Genomic DNA, 25,016 nt, shown 5'->3' on the forward strand with positions numbered 1-25,016 from the left:
CCTGCTTTCAAGTTAGATGTGTCTCGTCAGCAAGTTCTGAGTTGTATATGGTTCTTCTTATGGTTCTTCTTATGGTTCTGTATATCTTTGGAGATAGAAGACATGATCATGCAGTAAGTCTCTGAGTCATAGATTGCTGGAGGCTGGGAGAATGTGTAGAGGATGTATAATCAAAGTTTGCCCTGTTTGCATGCTCTTCTCTACGCATCTGCTAATAGCCAATGCTGGGAACTGGATACCAGGCTAAAAATATCTTTGCTTTTACCTGGTCTGGCTATTCTTATGGTTTATTTCTATATGGCTCCAGGACCGTGGCAGCTACACTGTGAGTTTACAGCTTGTGGTTCAGAAGACAGATAATTTTCAGTTTTCTGGCCACGTTCTGTCACAAAGGAGGAGAAGCTCAAGGAATTTGTTGAAGTGAGAAGCAAAATATTTGGCCTGTTCATTTACATGGGAGACATAAAGCATGCAAAAACTAAAGGAAGGATAGTGAAAACAGGGAATAAAATGAAGAGCTAAAGTAGCTGCTCTTTGCTGATAGAGAAAAACAAGCAAACAAATAAAAAACAAAACCACAAAAAAGCAAAGAACCTATCAGTAAATCAAGGCATGAACTGTATGAAAAGCAAGCCATAAGAACTGTAGCAAGTAACACAATAGAAACAATACAAAATACATTTACACAGGATTTTAAGAACACATAGTGATTTTAATTTTTTAAATTTAATTTTTAAAAATTTTCATTTTTTAGCAGATAAATGGAAAAAAAAAAAAAGTCCTGTAAATACTGTGAGTATCATTCAAAGGACAGCAATTTTACTGATGAAGTAATTCACCTGTTCAAAATGCTTCAGTCATCAAATCATGGAATTTAGAATGGCATTATTTGTGTGAGTATGCGTGCATTTGTGGTTTGGTTGAAACTGGTATTTTTTCATTTGAATCAGACAAAGGTGGGGTCAGGGTGTTTTCTTTCAGGCATTTATTTATCATAGCTTACAGTTTGCTTTGTTGTTTAAATAGTATGTGACTCCACCCTTTCTCATTATTACTAAGCTGGGATATAAGGCTGCTTTAGAGAGTTTCCAAGTTAACACTAATGAAGTTTGGTATCAGGTTGCTTTCTAATACGTTTAGGAACAAGACTTTGGAGGGAAAATGGTAAGCGTTCTATCATGTCTGCAAAATCTGTTGCTTTAAAAGGAAACATGATGTTGAAGGAAAATTATTGTACTAACCCGTTCCTTATTTATTTAGGAATAAATTATTCCCTTTCACTCCATTCCAGACTTTCTGTATAGTTATCCTGTGACAGTCCAGGATTACAACTGCTGTATTGAAGAATGTGCAGGTTCAATCTCCTGGAAGTATTTCAAAGGAATAGATGCAAAAGTAAATGTAACCATACCTTCATCTCCCCCACAGACACACAACCAGAAGTGGCTGCTCATGCTGGAAGGAAATATGTGTTATGCTTAGGGTGTCACAAATCACACCCAATGTCTCCAATGCAAATGTAGAGCTTCAGAAAACAATGTGTTTCCTTCTACCCTAGTTTTCCCTGCAGGGTGATAGAGCTCTGTGCTGTCTTTAGTAGCTACAGTAGCTACAACTGAAAGTTAGCTCCAGAAAACTGTGGGTCAAAAGGAAAATCAACTTTTGTATATAAAACTTGATCATGAGTCCACAGAAATTTATTTTGCTTGTACCTTTTCTATTATAGCACTTCTAGATTTTTTCTGAGCTTGTAAAGTAGCACAGAGTTGGGAGAGTGGGGTGAAAGAAAACATGTAAATTGTCAGTCTGCTTGGGAATGCTGGAAAATATTCCAGCTACTGGAATATTTTTTCTTACCTTTTGGGAGAACAAAACTCAGTTGTCAGCCTAAAAAAAAAGGAAAAAAAAAATCATGCTCCATGTTTCAGTGGTGGCTGCTGGAAATTAGTTTATTGCAGGATTTAGTTGTGTTTTGATGTAGCACATTGCCTGCGTCCTCTTTATAAACTTATGCATCTCATAAAGTCACCTCTTCTTTTGGCAGATGTATGTTCATTCTCAGAATTAGAACAAAGATTCCTCAAAACATGTTTGCGTAGCAGCCTGGCAGAGAGCACAATATCCAAAGGTAGAAGGAGAAACTTCACAGGGAGGAAGATTTATCAGAGGTCAGGGATGAACATTTCTCATAGATGACTAACAGTAAGGGATGGGCAAACCTTGTGTTGTTTTGTTTTGAGGTTTTGTGAACCTTGTGAACTGTATTTTTGGTTTCTCAGGGTTTGTGCTTCCTTCTTCCATCTTTTCCCTCATCCTATGATATGTTTCAGCATGGAAGTTTTGCTGTTTATTTTCCCCTGTCAAAGACATATCTCTTTCTTCATGTATTAATGCTGGAAATCTTTCCACTTTAGCAGGTTCTCAGCACAATGTTGTATGTGAGCACCTTCTGTCCATATCATCTTCCTCTTCTTCTCAGTACTTGCATTTTAATGATATTTATTCTCAGTATTAAAACCAGAATATGGCAAAGAGACCTTCTGGGTCACTATCAAGAGCAACTGTAACTTATCCTTTCCATAGGTCTCGCTAGCTCTGGTTTTAAACATGTCAAGCTTCCTTCCTTTACTATTCATTTAATCTAAATGATCTGTTTTTGTGTAATTCTATTGTATATTCTTTTAAAATTGTGTGTGTGTGATATTTGTCCTCTCTGTTCCTTTTTCAATTTCTCAGCTGATCTTTGAAAGCACAAATCAGAATCAGGGCCTTCCTGGAGTCATGAAGTCCTAGCACCATTAAGCCAGGCCCTTGTACTCCATGGAGTTTAAGAAGATTTTAGAATAGGAAAACATATTCCTTCACTGTCATTTGTAGGAATGGATGTCCTCCTGAAGAGATAGCTTTCCATTATGACCTCCTCATTTAAATCTCTATTATATCATGCAGGACTCTTTCATGTTTAAAACTGGTTGATTTATTGTGTATAGTGTTATCACTTTACATTTGATAAATTTTAAGTAGAGAAACCTCCTCAGATATTGCATTGGGATGACCTGCAAGGTGACCTGCAAGGAAATAATCTATAATTTCATAGAATCATAGAATGATTTGGGTTGGAAGGGTCATTTAATTCCACCCTCCCTGCCATGGGCAGGGACACCTCCCACTAGATCAGGTTGCCCAAAGCCCCATCCAGCCTGGCCTTGAACACTTCCAGGGATGGGGCATCCACAGCTTCTCCAGGCAACCTAGTCCCGTGACTCACCACCCTCTGAGTAAAGAATTTCTTCTGCATATCTAATCTAAATCTCCTTTTTTAAAAAAAAAAAAAAAAATTAAAACCATTATTCCTTGTCCTTGTAGTGATAACTACACTCTCTGAAAAAAAGTCCCTCCTCAGCTTTTCTGTGGGCCCTCTTTAGGTACTGGAAAGCTGCAATGAGTTCTCCCCAGAGCCTTCTCTTCTCACGACTGAACAACCCCAACTCCCTCAGCCTTTCTTCATAGGAGAGGTGCACCAGCCCCTTGATCATCCTTGTGGCCTTCCTCTGGAATTGTTCTAATTAGTCCATGTCCTTCTTGTGCTGGGTGCCCCAGAGCTAAACGCAATGCTCCAGGTTGGGTTTCATGACAGCAGAGTAGAGGGGGAGAATCCTCTCCCTCAATCTGCTGGCCACACTTCTTTTGATGCAGTGCAGGATATGGTTGGCTTTATGGGCTGCAAGTGCACATTGCCAGCTCATGTTGAGCTTCTCATCAACCAACAGCCCCAAGTCCTTATTCTCAGGGCTTCTGTCCAACCCATATTTGTTCTTGGGATTGCCCTGGCCCAGGTGCAGGACCTTGCACTTGGCCTTGTTGAACCTCACGAAGTTTATACAGGCCCACCTCTCCAGGTCCCTCTGGATAGCACACCTTCTCTCCAGTGTGTCGACTGCACCACACAGGTTGGTGTCATCGGCAAACTTGTTGAGGGTGCACTCGATCCCACTCTCCATGTCACCAACAAAGATGTCAAACAGTGCTGGTCCCAGTACTGAACCCTGTACTGAACACCAGTACAGAACACCAGTCATCACTAATCTCCATTTGGACACTGAGCTGTTGACCACAATTCGAGTCTGACCACCCAGCCAATTCCTTACCCACTGAGTGGTCCATCTGTCAAATCCCTCTCTCTCCAATTTAGAGACAAGGATATCATGGGGGACAGTGCTTTGCACAAGTCCAGGCAGATGATGTCAGTTGCTCTCCCCTATCTACCAATGCTGTAACCCCATCATAGAAGGCTACCAGATTTGTGTGGCAATTTGGGAAATTTATTTAGTGAATTATGGTTTGAATATCTTTATCTTATACATGGAATATATATATATATATATTTCCTTTTTCCTCAGAATAGTATTTTGGTAAGCCATTGCTATGTTCTGAAATTTACCTTTGATGGATGTCAGTTATGTTAATGAATTCTAGCTGTCAAATCAGAAAGACGTAAAAGCTATTTTCTGTTTATAAAGTATTTTAATTATGATCACTATACGCAGTGTAATTGTTTTGGTAAAGACTAATGTTTCATTTCTAAACAGCTCATTTTTTAGTGGAGGAGGAGGAGTAGGGATTTAGTAATTTGCCAAAAATGAATACATATTTTCTAATTACATTGATTTATCATTAGCATCAGTTCCTACAAATAATCCCCTAAGGCACAAATATATATATATATATATAAGTTTTAAAAAGGGAAGTAAAGCTTTTCTCTAAAATATAACTTGAAATAGAAATTGAAGCCAATTTTGATGAAAGCTTTGTACATTTTAAGGTGACTCTGGGGTACACACCAAATAGATGTGGAGTGTTGCAAAATTCAAATGTTAAAGCAATAGAGCACAGTCTATATACTGCCGAACATAGGAGAAAAGTTGTCCAAAAGCCCTTGGTGTAATTATAATAAATTACATGTGCAGACTACATCGTGTATAATTTCTGCACTGTTTACTATTCTGCCATGAAAGGACCTCTCAATGAAGAAAATGATTTTTACAAGAATTTAGTACTTGTAATAGTAACAGGTATCTCTGAGCATGTAGCCTCAGAAAATTTGAGGCTTTTTAGTTGAATTCAGTTCTTTAAGTAAGAATATCCATTTTATTTGCATTACTGCAAAAAAAAAAAATTAACATTAGGGCCACCGTCAGAGATGTGATTTACTACAAGTAAAAGGATAGATTGGCAGATTTATATTCCCTAAGCACTTTCCCACAACAGCTCTTCTGATGACATGCCAACCTAGCAAGTTTTGGCTTGTAGTTTCGGTGGTTTGCAAACTGTTTCATTTTGAAAGTATGGGAGTTACTCAACACCGGGGGCAAAATTATGATCTGAATTGTGCTGGAGTTCCACTTGTGCTTCTCAGGTTACTATTTTGGAACAACTGCTAGTTTACACTGCTGTTCAGATCATGATACAGTCCTGTTTCCTATACACTGTAAAAGGTGGTGAGAAAAAAAAAAAAAAGGAAAATCAAATTCATCTCATTCGTGATAGACAGATGGAAGAAGTGGACTTTTAGAAGTGTTTGTCTTTTTTTTTTTTGCATTAAGTTTAGGGAAAGCCTAGGGCACATATTTTATACACCTACTGAACTGCCATTTAAAGATGTATATCTCTGCTCTGACTGTAGTAGCAGTCTAGTTACCTAAGTGCCTTAGACCAAAATTTTGCGGCTAGAACGAGGCATAGTGTCCCACTCTAGGAAAACTGACTGGAAAAGGAGATTATATGTTTCAGCAATAACTTTGAAAGAGAATATTCATTTACATCAGCAATATTTTTTCTTGTAAGGCTTTGATACTGCCTTTTGTAGCCCAGGTTAATGTTAAAGTTTGCTAAGCCTCATCAGTCAATATAACATCATCCTGCAAAGGAAAGTTTCTGAGAATGATTTTTAGGGAAAAGAAAGTGCAAGAACATGAAAACTAATGCAAATACTGTCTTCTACTTTATGCTGTTTCTCCCAATCAAGGGCAGTAATTAAGTTACTTCACGGAAAGTACTTTTATGGGTACCAGTAATCAGGAATTCAGAATTTTTTACAGGTGATTGTGATTGATTAACTTTCTGTTTTTTGGAAGTTTGAGCCCTGAATGATTTTCTTTTTCCACCAATGAAACATTTATAAGCCATTTTTACTATTCTTAGTGTCTAACGTGAAATAACATCATGCTACAGTCAGTCACCTTCAGTGAGGTTCAAATACAGCCTATTGGGGTAAGTGAGGAAATGAAGTGTAGGAAAAAATACAAAAGCATGGCAAATTTAGGTAGCCAAAGAAGGTCTAAGGGAGGCTTGAATGATTCTTATGAATATTTCAAGTGGGAAAGGAGAAGTGAGTTGATGGCCCAATGTAAAAGCTGATCATGAATCAATTTACACTGCAAATTAGAAAGTTTTCAAGAATTAAATGATTCTCGGGAACAGTCTTTTGTGGGAGCAAAAAAACAACTACTGTTAAATCATTTTAAGAAAAAAAGTTATATAATGGTAGGTAACAAAAGACTGCTTTTGGTAGCCCAAGAACAGTCTTTTGATAATAGATTTTGTAGGCTGTAGAGCACAGAGCACTCCTCCATTCCCTGTTCCATGTAAAAGCAATTGGTAATTATCAATACACACCCCTTAGGACACTTTCCTTCATGGTAAAAAAAAAAAAAAAAAATTTGGAAATCGTTGATAATCTTGGAATTCTGTGAATGATGAAATGTTTTATAGTTTGATGGAAAAAATAAGTAAAATGAATACGACAGTGTTATCTATAGTGGGAATTACTTTGCAAATAATAGGAGTAGCATTGGTTACATAACTGGTAGTGTATGTAGAAAATGTACCACCACTTTTATGCCCTCTAACTCAGAAAATATTCATGTTTCGGTTACCTCATTACTAAAGCATTATTTTTGATCTATGTTGTGAAGGACAGACATTCGATGATGCTGAAAACATTTGAAATGATTTTGCACAAGCAAAGGATTAGAAATATAACTAGAAACTAAACTATTGTTTAAAATAATGGTAGAATTTGGACTGGTACAACACACTTCAACTTCTAACTATGCTGGAAGATTTGTGTACTTGTTCTGAAAATCTCTCACACCCATATGCACACACATCCAGAGATAACTTATCAATATATTAGCCATTAATATTGAGAGTCTGACTTCAATCTGCAGGTGCAAGTATATTTTGAGACTACAGCCTATACTTAATTCACCCTGTTGATAAGTGGCTTGATCCAAAACATATTCAGGCTTTCAGATAATTCAAGATAGTGAATAGCAGTCTTGACAAAGGTCCAGTATATTTGAAATTGTTTTGATGTATATGTATGATCACATCATGTGATGTTATGTATGTACCTGGAGAACAGACACTTAGAAAGATTACTAGAATCCTCTTGCCAGAGTTTGGGCTAGCAATGTCTTAGCAAACTAGACTGTGTAGCATAGTCTAGCTTTTATTATTATTATTATTATTATTAGTTTTTTTTTCCCCATGCTACATGCTATTATTAGGTATATGTGATAATTAATGGCTAGTGGGGTGTTACTTAACTATTCTTGAGTATACTGAAGGTTTGTCTTTAAATGTGATAACCATGGCTACCATGGTTGTTCTTCTGCTTTGAACAGTCATAGAGAGAACATCAGAGAACATCCCAAGTTAGAAGGGACCCATGAGGATCATCAAGTCCAACTCTTGGCTCCACACGTGACCATCCAAAAAGCAAACCATATATCTTAAGAGCATTGTCTAAAAGCTTCTTTGAACTCCAGCAAGACTCAGTGCCATGACCACCTCCCCGGGGAGCCTGTCCAAGTGCCCAGCCACCCCCTGGGTGAAGAATCTTTCCCTAACCCCCAGCCTGACCCTCCCCTGTCCCAGCTCCATGCCGTTCCCTCGGGTCCTGTCGCTGTCCCCAGAGAGCAGAGCTCAGCGCCTGCCCCTCCGCTCCCCTCGTGAGGGAGCTGCAGGCCGCCATGAGGCCTCCCCTCAGCCTGCTCTGCTCTGGGCTGAACAAACCCAGGCATCTCAGCTACTCCTTATACATCTTGCCCTCTAGACCTTTCACTGTCTTTGTTGTCCTCCTTTGGACACACTCTGGTAGTTTTATATCCTTCTTATATTGTAGCATCCAAAACTGCACACAGTACTCAATTGCATACACACCATTCTATCTATGTTGATATCATTCTTGGATCAAACAGATGTACTCTGTTGAATTTTGTTATAGTGGGTTAAACTGCTTTCCTGAGATGTCTGTCTCTCCTCTCTGCCAAAGATTGAATTTTGAGCTAAAATTGAACAGAAAGAAGTGTTTGCTCAAAAACACTATCCCACAGCATTGGTCAAACCTGTGGTTATTAGAGAAAAGATAAGAAGCGTGATTTTTTTATTGGAGTTGGAATTATTTAGTGACTTTTATTTACTTCTTCCAAGTCTTTTACAAATACTGTAATCTCAGAAAGTCATAGGATAGTCAGATAAGAGAATAGTGTCCAAAATCGTTAAAGCAAGATTTAACATAAATTGGCTGTTATAGACTTTGAATGAAAAAGAAAACACATTACATGCATTTTTAAACTATTTTATTATAGCCTGTTATCTCTGTTAAATTTATCAATATGTGAATCAATATGTTGACATTTATTTCATCCATTACAATGAAATAACAGAACCAGCATTTCTAATAACTGGGATTAATCATAGGATAGTTCATTTCAGAAAGGACATCAGGAGTTCTGCAGTCCAGCCTCCTGCTCAAAGCATGGTTAAATTAAGGTTAGACCAACTAGTTCAGGTCTTTATCTAGTTCTGTTCTGAAAACCTCCAAGGATAGACAGAGCCTGCACAGCATCTCTGGGCAGCCTGATCTACTGCCAACAGTTCCCCCCAGCTTAGCTTCATCTGCAAACCTAACGAGCGAACTCCAATATCTCTTCCAGGTCACTGATGAAGACATTAACAGAACAAGTCTCAGGTTAGACACTTGTGATACTCCACTTGTTACCAACCTCCATGTAGAGAATGAATCATTAACCACCAGCAGGCCTTCAATCAGATTTTTAGCTACCCACCCCTAGTTGATCACCCACCCAGACCATAATGTTCTAACTTATCCCATACAAGAATAAACGAATGTTGCAGGACACAGCACTGAAAGCCTTGCTAACATGGTAAATGACATGCACTGCTGTGCCCTCATTCACAGACCCAGTCATATCACAGAGAGCAACCATACCAGTCAGGCATGATTTACCAATGGTATAACTATTCTGACTGTTCTCCTCCTTCACATGCCCAGAAATATATTCTAGGAAGACTTCATGATTTGCATCAGGGAGTCTCCCACTGTTTTCTCCTGGTACGGCTGTGAGGCATAGGCTCAGCTGACTCTGATGCCTACCCAAACATGGCTTCTTTCCTCATATACCACTGGGGCACGGAACGTATTCTGTAGAATAGTGTAGTATAATGTATCTTGAAAGACATTCAGAGATTAAATTTGAATAGCACATATACCTGAGGAAGATGCAATTTCTTTGTGATTATTCTTCAGAACGGAAAAAAAAAAACCAATTACTGAAATAATCTAGTTATGTTGTTTTTCAGTGATTTCTTCATTTCCCTCCCTCCCCCCCACGGTTTAATTCTCGTATTTGAATGCCTGAGCAGACTATATTGACCAGGCACAGCAGAACTGGGTATGGCATGATAATCATCTACCAAATTCTTACCCATTTAATCGTCTTTTAACTTCCGTTTTTTAACTTAATGAAATAAAAAGATGATTTTTTTTTTTACAAGAGTGAAACATAATTTTATGTGTGGATTTTATTAATATTAATGTGATCCTGGAATGATACATCAGCTTTAAAAAATGTAACATTTATCTGATTTTGAACTTCTCTGGGTTGGCCATGTAAGTAACAAGTTAAGCATGACAACACAAGACAAGTGCAGGACTGATGATGTATGAGATTTTTTTTTTCTACACAGTGATTTTGTAACTATATGAAAGTAGTACTCAGTGCTTTAAATTATAACTCTTAAGTTTTCAGGTGATTCTGATTATCAATGATTTTGACTACCATAATTTCACAAAAACCAGATTCTATCATGGTAAAAGATGAAGCTTTGTGGAGTAACTGAAAACTAACCCTCCGAAAATCAGTTTATCTTATTGCGATCTCATGTATACTTATCAATTCATGTGACATATTTGCCAGGAATTCAGAAGATAAGAGGGAAATAACCTAATGACATGCAGTAGCATGGATTACAATCAAAGCGTCTGGGTGAAATAACGCTTCCAAATACACCTCTAAAAATTACTGAGTTTGCATATATGTAAAGATACACAAAAATAGCACAGCCATCAAGATATGACTGGTTACCTTCTAATGAATGAGTGGGGAATCATAACTAGTTTTGGAAACAGATTCAGTAACTAGTTAAACAATCAGTGTTTTAATTAGCTTTAAGGCTGTAGAAAAACATGGTTCATCGGATTGGAAAGTTGGAATGTGGAATTGCTCAAGAAATCTGTCCCAGGCTGTATGTTGGTACCAACCGTTTCCTCAAAGCTTTGTCACTTTCAGTGAGTACTTCTTACACACAACATGGAAATAAAGTCTTCTGACTCCTGTGATGTAGTTCCATGGCAGTACTGGTCAAGCGTACAGCTCATGTTTGACACATACTGCTATGAGGGTGAGAGAGACAGTGATATTGCAAGGTTTCACAAACCAACTCCTTCTGCCCCAAAATCCCTGGTACCGAGTACTCAGTGTCACTCGTCTTTCATGGGTAGCAGGCATGAAGGAAGGCATGTTGAGACAGAAATTCAATTCCCATGGATTTGTGGTTGCCACAGTCTTCACTAGGTTATGAGCCTTCTGGATTTACCTGAATTTACCCACGGAATTTACTAAAGAAGGAAAACAGCCATTTCTTTCAGCTCTTGAGCTGTCCAATGTGTTCAGTTGGAACCACAGAAGATATAACTGCAGCCTTACTTGTCATTTTTCTTACTGTTAATCATGATTTCTGCTATGCTAAAGCTACTCCTGTTTATCTGTTCTCCACCCTGACAATTCCATTTCAGGCGCAGCAGAACAGGGGAAGTATTGTTAGAGATGGGACTCAGAATAAGAAGACATGAATTACATTGCTACAACACATGTTGGGCAGGGGACTGGGAAGGGCAATAAAAAATGTGTGGACTTAATGAGACAGAAAGAACCTCTGTAATTGTTTAGATGTCCTCTTTGAAACACATATCACAGAATGTTGCTTGAAAATTAATGACTTATACCTGTGTTTTCCAGAAGAGTTTTAAATGTGGCTTTTGGAGTTAGGAAAAAAAAAAAAAAAAAGAGTATCATTACACTCATTTTTTAAAGTGAAATGGGAAGGATTTAAATGGATTTTTTGACAAAGCTAGCCACTTGTATGTAAGGATTTTAACTCTTCATATTCTGTAGCCAGTGTCCAAGATTAAACATTGATTGACATCAAAAGAAGTGATCAGGAGCTCATTGTTACTGTCAGCTCCAAGAGGCTTTTCTTCAGGGTCACTATGACCAACACTCTGAACAAATGGGGTAGAATTTTCTTGTTAACCCTGAAGTTAAATATTTCCAATTTGATCAACATTTTTCTTGCAATATAAAAAATAGCTTAAAGCAAATAATACCACCTCCAGTAAATTCAGAGCTTGAGCATTTTCTTAATTAGAATGCTCTATTTCAGCAACAGCCCTGGAACCTTGTCAGGGTCCCCTGCTGGGAAGTGCATGAGGTGCATGTGATTTATGGTAAGTTCTTAAAAACAATATTTCTATGAATTGATAAATTACTGCATATTTATCCTACTTTAAAATTATGTCTTTTGACAATGCTCTGTAGGAAATATCTCAGCAAGAAACAGAAACACAGACTTGAAAAATGGAATATGGAGTTTCAAACCAAAGGAGAGTAATTTTTTCAGTCTCAAAGCTAGAGAGATAAGCTGTAGTAGATATTAAACCCTTTGTGAGCAACATATATCAACCTCTGCAACACCCAATTACTGTTATGACTATCTAATGAGAACGTACAGCAGTCAGTGGGGGCTTACCTGGTACACAGATCCTGGAGCTAGAATACCAAAAGGTGTTAACAATGGGCCAGCGATGCAAATAAGAGAGCTCCACATAAGAGATATAAATAAGAGATCCACACCTTTGATGGAGGCAAGAAAAACAACTGGAACAAAAGACGCTCTTGTCTGACTAAACGAAGAATTAGAATAGATTACTCTTCCCATGGCCAACTCTGATTACTCACCAGGCCTAAAACCTCAAAAGTTTGAGAAAAATGAAAGTGGAGGTTCGGTGATTTCAGATGGGCAAATGAGCAAGTGTCAGTTAAAAGCGAATAGTCCCCTTTCAACATACAGATGTTGTGCCTGGCATACAGATGCCTGTCATACAACCTGACACACAGATGTTGTGCACAGGGAAAATGATCCTGAGTCCTAATGCCACTAAACATAGCAAGTTGGCTTGGTCTCAACCAAGAAAAAAGAGGAATGTACTAGGAGACTATGGCATATAGGAAAATACAGATCAAGTAGCTCTGCTGGTGCATGTAATAGTCTTTACCCTGCGCAGCCACTTTATGGGTCTTCGTTTCTAACAGTAGACAGTCTTAACATATGGCATAAGGAATGGGGTCCTTTCCACTTTTCAGTTTGTGCCTTTTGCTGAATAAGATGAGATTCACTCTCTTACATGGAGAAAGAAATAGAGGCCAGAGCTAAGGACTGAATGAATCTTTTGGCATCTACCTTTGTAAGCTGATGGCAAAACCAAAAAAAGTGATCCAGATCTCCTGCTACCCTGTCCATGATGCTGCTTGACATCACCCCTTTATTATTTTCATTTTCAAAGATCACTCTTTGCAAAGTAACAAGTTGCTAATAGATACTTGGTTTTGTATTGGTGACTGAGGAATAAGACTGTAGTACTGAGGTAGTTTGTTTATGAAATGTCAAAGTGCAATACCTGGAGAGATAATATGCCTTGCTGATGCGCTATCTAAAAAAAGATTAAAAATGACCTACAAGAGATTTATCTGAGGCCTCCAGGGCAGTAAGCTGCTATTTGTGAAAATTCTCCTGCTCTGAAAATCCCATTTTAAGTAGCCAAACTATCCATATATCCCTAAGCTTGGTGGTAATACTCTTGGGTGCAGAGACAATGATTGCTCTAGTCAGAAATGATCAACTTATCCAATATGCCACTTAGAGCAGCAGCAGATGTTTCTGACTTTCAAATGGTAAGGAAATCAGTGACTAGTAAACATGATTCTTTTTGCTTTTTTGTTTTGTTTTGTTTTCCCTATTCTCTAATGGAGATTTTTTTTTTCTCAGATATTTATTGCTTTGTGTTGATTGACTTCCTTAGAAAGACCCTTTCCAATATAGTATCGTAGGATTATTGGTTCCCCACATAGGTATCTTGGTTGATCCAGAGGTAAAAATAGAGGGAAGATGTAGTAAATTACCCTCTTCACAGTCTGTGATACAGTCTTGAGCCTTGTGATTCCCAGGGCTGAGGTTATGCCTGCACAGAATGGCTTTTGTGATACAATCTTTTCCACTAATGGCATTCAAGCTGAGACAATAAGACAGAATTCCTCTTGGAATTATCCAAAATCTCTGCTACCATCTGAATGAGGTACTTTCCAATATATAGATAACACAAACTATGCAAAAGCTGAAAGTATGACTCATTCCTCTGTTTTGTCTCCCTTGTGAACAATTCATGTAATGGCCATGGTGCAGTAGTTCTTGTGTGGTATACTATGCTTCATTTCCCATATACTGTTCTGTCTGAGTTAGCTCGAAACTTGATACCCGAAATATGCTACCTAGTATTGGAGCACATGATATCCTTCTATGGAAATACTTATTGAAAGATGAATATAGCAGAACCAGGAAGATAGTTTAGATTGTTTAATGTGGTGGCATTTAGGACTTGTTGGACGAAGAAAGGCTTTGAGCTTGTCTTCACAAGACTCAGGACAAGATAGCACTAGGAAGTTGGAATACGGTTCAAGAACTCTCTCCATAAATTTCATAGAAGTTAACCCAGATATATTCAGATGACCAGTTTGATTCTTTACAAAAGTTTATGAGTGCAGCAGAGCATCCTGTGGATATTTGTAGTCTGTTTATCATTTCAAAACTACCTAATCCTCATTCATCATGGATCTCTGTACTATGCTGCTGAGTACTATAGGCAGCCCTCAGTCCTTCCAAGGAGCTCTGGTAGTCTTTTTAGATGTGTTGGATGGAAAGTGTATGTCAGGATATCCTGGGTTTCTGACTCTCCACATGCCTAGGGCTGGGATCTGACTGGTGTGCACCATGGTTCCTTTGTGGCTCACCTGCTGAAGTTTCTTTCCCATGGAAGCCCTGCCATGGGACTGAGGAAGATGATTTATTATGGGGTCTTGTTTCTTTACAGTTTAAGGTGCAACAGACATGATCAGGTCAAGGACCTGCATTCATGAACTTTGACAAAACTTCTGATGCATGATGGCTTTGACTTTGTATCTACTTTATGTTTAAATATTCTGTGGGACATTATTTCTAAAAATTCTTGCAAGCTTTACATTTTCCTCTCTTCTATTTCCCTTCCCTCCTCCCCCCTTCTAAATATATATTCGTTCTTACCTTGTATATGTGCCCAGACACTTGCTTTTTCAGAGGGAAGATAGAACATCTTCTGGAAAGTGAAGCTTCATAGAAATATGTTTGCTGATTGCTTCTACCTCCTTCCTTGTTTTCTGACAAAGCAATTTGTTTAGATGAGAAAAGAAATTAATAGGCTGTTTTAACCCCCATTCTGGCGCCTCCCCCAGACTCATTCTTTCTATCATCTCCCTAGGGCACAAATTATTAAAGAAACTAAAAACAAACTTAATTTTCTTGTAGAGTGCATCTATATCTCCAGTTATTTATTGGGGAAATCTCTCATTTTAATATTGCCAACAAGGCACAGTGAAATAACAGTAATAATGTGATTCTTCTTCTTTCTTCTTTCTTCTTTCTTCTTTCTTCTTTCTTCTTTCTTCTTTCTTCTTTCTTCTTCTTCTTTCTCCTTTTTTCTTTCTCTTTTTTTTTTTTTTCTTTTTTTTCTTTTTAGCAGTGGGAACAAAGTGGAGATACATAACATTTTGAGCAGAATTCCTGGGAAAATGTAGTATCAGAGAGGGGAGCAAGGAGAGCAGGACAACATCACTGCATTTTGAAATACACTAGTAGCACACTATCACTCATAGGATGTTCTGGTTTGTGCAGTGGGAGATATTCCTGCATATGAAGTTTAGATGCATAGTACACGGGGAAATTGCAAATTAACTTTTTTTCCTTCTTCTCAAGCACGGAAAAGGAACTTTTGCAAAAGAAATTTTTGCAAAAGAATTGCAATTTTGATGCTAAAAAGATGGTAGAAAGTGTTTAACACTCCCTTTCCTTCTGGGAGGGCTCACTGCTTCAAAAGTAGGAAGCACAGGATTTACAGTAGTCTGTCCTGCTTATTCTGAAACAAGAAAATTAGATACATTGATAGGTAGATAGGCGGACAGACAGTTTAAATATATACATACGCACACATATACATATATATATATATTTCCCTGTAGGTAATCTTCTCAGGTCTGCAAAGATATTGGAGCTCTCTGAATTTCTTGCATTTATCAACCTTGAGCTCAGTACTTGATATTTCATCAGAAAGGGCTGTCATCTTAGGGCATGTAGCAAAACAGGTTGCAATGGAGTGCAGAGATAGCTATGAACATGGGAGCTCAAGTGTTGGAAGGTGCCGATCAGAAGCTTGCAGCACAGTATGGTGCTAATTTACCCATCTGAGAAGGGTAAATTGATAGCTGGGTAGAAAAGGTTCCGGTAATGCTCCATGCTGGCTCTGGCTAGACAGATTTCAGTAACCCAAATATGCCATTTAAAACTTACTAGGTATCTCTGCATTCCTTGAAGTCTGGAAGGTGCCTTCAACTGTTTCTTCATCTACAAAATGAGGCATCTCTTTGTACAGTATCCACCGTGCAAAGAGATTATTTATGCCACCATACACCTCTTTGTAGGGCTTTCATCCAATTATTATTGACTCTTTTTTATACCTCATCACTGAAAACTTGTTATAAATTATCAGTGTAACTGTTTCCAAACTCCTACCAAATTAGCTCCAATTCATGATAAAGATTTTCCTGGTTTTATTCAACTGATGACACTTTTGCTGAATTCTGAACCCATGTTTGATTATCCTCTGCTGAGGATGAAAAGTAACTCCAATGATGACATCACAACATAAATAAATACCACGTGAGTGAAAAGAGAATCAGGTGATAATATGTAAAAAGATTTAATAAAATTTTAAAAATTGATTTTTTTAAATTTATTTTCTGTGCAGAGGAGTATGAATCCATGTAAATACTGTAAGAAATTGAAGTGTTCTAGTGAGTCAAGCACATTGTTTTTTTCCCAGGATTTGTTATTTGCATTAAGGTATATTACTAATGCTACATAAGTCATTAGTTCAGTTTCTCCATTCAGATAAATCCCGGGAGATTAAAATAAAATCTCACAGCTGTCCATTAAACAGCAGGAAACATATGGTTACAGAAATGTAGATATATTTTGATAAGTTTATCTTCTAAAGAGGCTGAAATTAAAATGATTCTGTTGGATGTATTCCCGTATTGTACACATATAATTTTACTTTGCTTAAAGTGCCTGTACAGTAAAATCTTCCCATTATAACATCCTGAATTTTGTGAACTAAGTTGACAGTGTGAAGAAAATTACTGTGTAATGACTAAGTACCTTCCGTCCATCCTGATTTTTTTCTGAAACATGAGAAAAACATCACAGATGCATTCTACATTGTTCAGAGAACATACATATACATTTAAGTCACTTACATTATACATTTTAGTGATGTAATTGTGAAATATGTTCTTTTTACATTCCTAATTATGGAGTAGAACAGATGGCAAAGACTTAGTTCAAAGTAATATATATCCATTAAAGTAAACGATGTTGCCAACCATTCATCAGTGATAGAAGAGTTTACTGTTTCCTTGGAATATAATTAGGCACTACCTTGGACTGCAAAAATATATTTATTTCAAAGTTCAATTTCTCTAGTCATTTGATGTTAAAATTAGTTAGAAAACTGTTTCAAAGCTTGTATTATCGAGTGTAACACTTTTAACTAGGTTTGTCATTTGACAGCAGGAGATCGTTTGCAGAGAATGCAACTCTGAGCAAGGACTAGAAGTGACATTTATTTTGGCTCTGGGCGTGACTCACTGTGTTTACACTATGATAAGTTACTGAAAGCCAGTAACAGGTTGCAGTAAGGATGTGTACAGTGATGGACTTTCAGAAAAAGATCCTGAGCAGTCCAATCCCAAGATAACCCTGGGAAAGATCCCTGCTGTGACTGGTGGAAGGGAAGAGTTTCCAGTACCCACAGGCTAGCACAGGCTGGGGAGTAGCGTGCCAGGCTACATATCTTCCAAATCACTGCTTATGTCATATTTCTGGCTGATCAGCATTCTCAGTCCCTAGGCGAAGTGCCTTATTGCTGTAGTATTCATATTTAAGAAAGCAATGAGCAGTTCAGGTGCTGCGCTGTGCAGGGATGCCAAACCCTTTCTCCCTGTGCAGACAACATAGGTAAGGAGGTACCTCTGAACAGTGATCCAGAAGCCCTGAGAAAAATGCTAATCACCCTAAAATAACTTTGCAAACAGCCATCTTTTGGCAGTTCAGTAAAAATAACTCAATTCCTTCACTTCTTGACATTTGATGCTATAGCAGATATTTAAATCTAAGTGCCATATATCTCAATGTTTCCTTCACGTGCAGCAAGACAGGATTTTACCTGGCTCTTCCAGCAGTGCATGAGGCTAAAAGGAAGCCCCTAAGCCAGACACACCGGTAAATTAAGCAGTTCAAGGGAAAGCATCCTGATACTCAATTTTCTACACCATTAAATTGCTAGTACAGCACGGTTTTGGCTTGAGCTGAATAGCATTCTCCTAAGCAGTTCTTGGGCAGAGGACAGAAATTTGCATGGTCCAGTCAGACTGCTCACAGCAGGCAGTTTGCAAGCAGCCATTTTCTCCTGGGGGCTAGGAGAAGTTGCTGGTCTCTTGGCTGTTCTCTGTTGGCTGCCTTCAGTGCCAAAGTAAGGTTTTCTGTTTATTTACTTTGCTTGTACAGATAGCTAAGTTAGATTAATTAGCCTTAGTTACCAAATTACACACACACACACACAAAAAAATAAATCTGAACCTTAGATAAGCAAGGGAATAATTTGTTGACATTTGTAATAGACAGTGATCTATGAGAGCTTCTGTCAGAAGCTCTGTTCAGCAGCAGCACACCAACTTAACAATTTTTATTGTATCCAAAGTGCACAATAATCAGCTTGCACATGCTTACAGGGAAGCTACTTGCAGGCCTAGGGCCTTCAACACATGTTGTAGTTTGCACTCAGACCCTGTATATTTTTTATAAATAGTCTTTACTTAAAAACGTCTGAAGTAATCTGTAGATAACAATTATTTTTTCCAAGCTGGCTGCCCATATGCACGGCTGGAACTAATGAACAGGCTTGAATGCAAGATTGTCTATGACGTGGTTACAAACAGATCTTTTTGTATTTAAAATACAACCTGAGCATAAATAATGTTTTCCATGCTCTGGCAATGATTTAGACACTCTGTGCATCCCTAGCTCCCTGAACTTTACATAATTATTGCTTTGTTAGAATGACTGCTGGAAAACTTTCTCGGGTTATGGGATTTTTGGTCAACTGGTGGTGGTATTTGCTCTGCCTTACTAATATGAAGGCACCTTGTCTTTGCAAAAGGATGATTGCAGGAATTATAAATCTTCTGTCTAAGTGGAAGTAATTACTGAAATGAATCAAAGCCCCTTCTGCTAATGCAGTGTTAGTGTAAATCCTCCACCAATTGTAATCAGGAAGAGTTTTGCTATGGATTTCAGTGCTTGATGGATCAGACTGTAAGTAAAAAAAAAAAAACAGCCAACCAACCAACCAACCAAACACACACATACACAAAACAAAAACAAACAAGCAAACAAAAAAACCCCAATAATAATAAGCCATATTTTTTGTTCTGAAATTGCTTATTAATTATAGACAAGAGGGGAAATAGACATGAGGCAAAGTCAATGTGTTTAATGTGAAAGCTAGTCATTACTGAGAGATCTGTTCTTATTATGCATGTCCAGAATCCCACAAAAGCCCATGGAGATTTCTGAAAACAGTTCCCACAGCTTTAAGGGCTGGTTGTTCTTAGTAAACAAAAATAAATACAATACAATACAATGCAACATAAAGCAAACCTATACTATACTATACTATACTATACTATAAATATAATATGAAAGTTAGGCCACATAAGTTTGTATTTGACCACTCTGCTGGTATTGCTGAATTGGTGGGAGTGTTTTCTGTACCATCTCATCTTTCTGTTGATTCAAACTGTCTTGCGAAATGCTTAAAAAATTTAATTCTTACCACAGGAAATTTAATGTTACTCAGATGGCATAAGTCTCTCAGATTGCTTGTCAATCTTCCACGTTTTTATGTGCAAAACTGAACTCAACAGCCTCCAAAACCCCCACTTCTTTTGTCCATTTTCAGTATCTGCAGACACCTCCCAGAGAGTAGCCTGGATCTCTTCTGTGGGTTGATGATTCACATTATGCAGGCACCACACATATATAATTGAGGTATATAGAATTTCCTAAGGGAAGTATATATAATTTCTTATATTACCATCACGTTTTTGGGCAGAAAAGAGAATATGCTTCTCAGCAAATATAATTAATTCTTGTTAATCTCATTTTTCTGGACAGTTTGTCATTGAGGAAGACTTGACAGACTGATATTGTGAAAAACTTGTATGTACTCAGACCTGCAGTTTGGAAAAAAAAAGACTATTCCTGCAAAGGAATAAGCCCTATTCCCACCAAAAATGCTGTGGGAACAACAATACCAAAAACAAACAAACAAAAACAAATCCAAGTCCAAATGACATCATAGAGTCTTTTTTTTTTTTTTGACTCCCACTGTTTTGTTATGATGATTTTTATTCAGGAGGGATGATGGAACAAAATCAACTATGGAGCATACATCCCTGTGACATGTTGTATACCCAGAAAGTCTAATTAACAGGTCTCTCTAATAGTTGACATACATGTGTATCACATATCCCACAGCTGGTGATTATGCTGCACCTATGGAACAGTGACTGGTTTGGATTAGAAGCATCTGTTCATTTATCCTTTGCCTTTAGTACTTCTTTCCACACTTCAGAAATGCCAAAGATCTTTGTGTACATGGTCACTCTTTTCTCAGAGGACTGTGCTCACTGAAAAGCACATTTATCATACATAAGGACAGAAGTTTACTGCAGGGAAAGAGAAAATTTATAGTACTGCCTGCATTACAACAGTCACTGTTTTGAGCAACACTTTCTCAGAAAACTCTTCAGAAGAAGAATTGCAGAAATGCTAGACAACAAAGAAATTCCAGACATTATTCATTTTTCCTGTTCTATTATCATCATATCTGAACTGTTCTGTATTATCTGGTATAGCCAACAAACTGCTCAGATCTCTGCTGACTTATGTGCATGGGTTCTCAACAAACAACCCTCATGCAGATTGCAAATGCTACCTACCTTACTTGCAGCTTGTGTGATTTGTTATGATCTTTGTCTTTATGCTTTGTGTAAGAATTCCCAGATGTAATGGGGGAAATCTTAATTTTCAAAGTTAATTGCGGGTCCCAGAAATCCCAGAAATTAAGATTTTTTTATCAAGCCACCCACAAAAATCAGATGGATGGGGGTTAAGAAAGAGTAAATTATGGAGAGAGATCACTAAAAATCCACCATGGCAAACAGTGTCACCAAGAAATGCATTACACAGCTGAAATAAATTACAGCTTGTATTGATTATAATGGCAGAAGAACATGTTTATCAACAGGAAAAGAACACTGTCCTGCAACACATTGTTCAAATATAACTGTGAAATACAGCAAGGTAAAGATAATTATGGATTAACATTGGTGGCTCTTTAAGTTCAAACCATGTAATTTCAAATTGTGACCTACAAGACTGAGATACTAGATGGAACACTATATCAATAAAGGACCACAGTGACTTTTATTTCTAGTCTGCTGCCACAGAAGAGTTCTTCACCTCTGAAATGAGTTGGTGATTTCAGGGGATTTGTTGTAGAAGAGAGCTTCTATGTGGCCAGAATCTTATCATAGCTGTGCTTCAGAAGAAAGACATTCCAGGTGTGTTAAAGTTAACTCTTTCCCCAGAAAAAGAACCTTTCCTAAATATCGTCCTTTTTAGTCCGTATCTTGTCTTCATCAGAAGTGAGATTTCTGAAATGATTTCTTCCATGATCCCAGGAGAAGTTTTACTTTTTAGAATCCAAGACGAAGTGTCTCTGAAAAGAAGAAAGGGGGAGAAAATACGATGAAAAGGGCTCAAGGGTTGAAATAAGTACAGGGAGATCACTCAACGATTATCATGATGGGCGAAACAGACTCAGCGTAGGGAGATTAGAGAAATTTACTGCCTATTAATAACAACCTAGAGAAGTGAGATACAAAACAAACTAAAAACACCTTCTCCCCATCAACCCTCTTTGACCTCCTCCCCCTGACAGATGCAGGGGGATGGAGTGTGGGGGCTGTGGTCAGTCCTTAACGCTTTGTCTCTTGCAGCACTTTCATCCTCACTCTTCCCCTGCACCAACTTGGGGCCCCTCCCACAGGATGCCGTCCTTCCCAAACTGAGCCTGCGGGGGCTGCCCACAGGCAGCAGCTCTTCAAGAACTGCTCCCACATGGCTCCATACCACGGGGTGCATCCCCCAGGAGCAAACTGCTCCAGTACAGGTCCCCCACGGGCGGCAGCTCCCCCCAGACCCCCTGCTCCTGCGTGGGCTCCTCTCCATGGCTGCAGCTCTGGCCCGGGGCCTGCTCCTGCGGGGGCTCTCCATGGGCCGCAGCCTCCTCCAGGCCACCTCCACCTGCTCCACCGGGGGCTCCTCCACGGGCTGCAGCGTGGAGATCTGCTCCGTGTGGGACCCATGGGCTGCAGGGGGACAGCCTGCTCCACCAGGGGCCTCTCCACAGGCCGCAGGGGAACTTCTGCTCTGGTACCTGGAGCACCTCCTCCCACTCCTTCCTCACTGACCTTGGTTCTTGCAGGGCTGGTTCTCACTCCTCACTCTCCCAGCTGCTGTTGTGCAACATTTTTTTTTCCCCTTTCTTAAATCTGCTCTCCCAGAGGTGCAAACAATGTCACTTACTGTCTTGTCTCTAGCCAGTGGTGGGTCCCTTTGGGGCTGGCTGCCACTGGCCTTTATCTGACTTGGGACAGCTTCTGGATTCTTCTTACCGAAGCCACACTTGCAGCCCCCCGCTACCAAAACCTTGGCACATAAACCCACTACAGAAGGGTGTTTCCTTCTGTCTCTTCATGTGTTGAAGAACTCTACCCCTTCTTTGTGGTTAATTCACATAGTGAATGAGTGTTAGAATCACTTGCACTTAATTTATTATTCCAATTAATTCATATATTGACATGGGGCTCTGATCCTCTTAGCATTTTATAATTTCAAAGAGATTGGTTTGCTTTCCTCCACTAAGAGAATGGAGCCGTTGAGCCAACACTTTCTACCAACCACAAACTAAGATAGATTACATGTTTTCCCCTCTTTGGTTTTGCAGTAAATAATACAACGCTGTTCTAAGTTGGCATTAGAAAATAGGCTTTTTTCCTCTATATTGATTAAAAGAAACACTTTGTAGGTGTTAATACATTATCAATGTGAATCATATTACTAAAGTGAAACATTTTACTTATTAAAATTTGCCTTTATTTTAGTATAATAATTTTTAGAATTATTTATTTTTAATTTTTCAACATTTCTGTGATTATTTAGAATAGATCAAGTTTGGTACTTATGAAATATTTATTGAAATCTGTAAAAGTTTTAGATAAAAAAATGACTATTAAACTAACACAGTATTTTTTTCTGTATATATCTAACAGCTGAGCATATATGAAGTTATTAAATGCTTCAGTGCAGTCAGTCTGCATGAAACTAAACTCATTCTTTGCATAACTGAGTTGAGTCATGCACAATGAACTATGCCACACGTGGAAAACGGAGGTATTAAAATACTGAAGTGTGATTGTGGTGATGAGCAAACAAAGCTCAATATAAGGAAAAAAAAAAACAACTGTTTCCCAAATGAAAATAATTTAAACCTTTTAAAAATCAGGAAAAAAATCCTTTTACGTAAAAGGTTTGCTTCTTTGTTTATTGACTTTATATGAATGATCAGCAGTAGGACAAATATTTAATATTTTGTCAGTTTAAAATCTATTGGAAAAATAAGTAAAGAAAATGCCCTAAATAGCTCAGAAATGACAGAAGAACTGACAACAAATGTTTGGTGAAAACAAAAAGCAACCAACACCCACAAACCCAGCTACTCAACGTTTCTCTCCCAACTTGTTTTACACATACCTATAGATATCATTGACTGCTGATCCTATTAGACTTTGTGCTGAGTCTGTGTCTGCAATAGAATATTGGCAGGCAGCACCGTATCAGCAGTCTGAAATTACATACAGACAACTACAGAAATAAATGCATACTTTTAGTTGCAAGTTTATTTATTATGAGATGTTTATGTAACCTTATGGAAAAATTTGATTCAGTTTTGTAGTCTTTCACTATGTATGCTTTAACATGCACTATATTTGAAAGTAAGGTTGGAAGTAAGTTTGACAATGCATGCTGATAACAATTCACATTAATTAATAATAATAATAACTGATAATAATTCACACTGATAATAAGACATTTGGTCCAACTCAGAGAAGACTTATTTTCAGATTAATGTAGCATGAGAAGGGGTCAAGCTCTCTCTTAATAGATACAACATTTAATTAGGAATGAGCAACACTAAAGACTAGCAGGTTCTTGAGAGTTTCTCAGTCTATTTTACCAACACAGAAAGTACATTGAAGTGACATGAGTAATCTTAAGCACCCAAGGCCTAACCCACAGTCTACTGAATTTAATGAAAAGATACTATTTTCTCTCAGTGGATTTGAAAACAGTTCCTTGAAGTCATTAAGCCAAATCTGACTGTTTTATTTCCTTTGCTGTATAACCAGGCCAGACTTTATATCCTTCTATATCTCACAATGTTATTAGAGAACCTGCTTGTGTAGGGCCCACTGCCTAACAAATTGAAACAAAAAATCCAAATTCAGTAATGATCTAAAGAGGACAGAGAGAGAGGGACAGGCAGAGATCATAACAGCTATGTGGAAAGGAATTTCTTGTCATATCTGATGCTGCTGTGGGGGGATGATGGCCAAGAATTTCTATGTCCTTTAATGAATTTATATTAAATAAATGAATAAAAATAAAAAGGCCTTAAATAAGTTTTTTGGTGGGAAGAAGAGTCAGGACCCTTCGAACAAGTATAGTTTTGATGTACATAATTGGTTGTACTGAGCACTGGCACAGGTTGCCCAGAGAGGTTGCGGAGTCTCCATCCTTGAAAATTTTCAAAAGCCACCTGGACGTGGTCCTGGACAACCTGCCCTGGGTGTCCCTTCTTGAGCTCGCGGTTGGACCAGATGACTCCAGAGGTCCTGTCCAACCTCAACAATTCTGCGATTCTGTGATTCTAAATACATAGGCCTGATTATGCTCATACTTAAGCTGCAATTTCACTGTGGAAATAGGGAAGTGTAAATTCATAGTCATCTCCTCCACAGCCCTCTCCTTTAAATGCA

The sequence above is a fragment of the Anser cygnoides genome, chromosome 1 (assembly GCF_040182565.1).
Source record: "Anser cygnoides isolate HZ-2024a breed goose chromosome 1, Taihu_goose_T2T_genome, whole genome shotgun sequence".
NCBI lineage: Eukaryota > Metazoa > Chordata > Aves > Anseriformes > Anatidae > Anser > Anser cygnoides.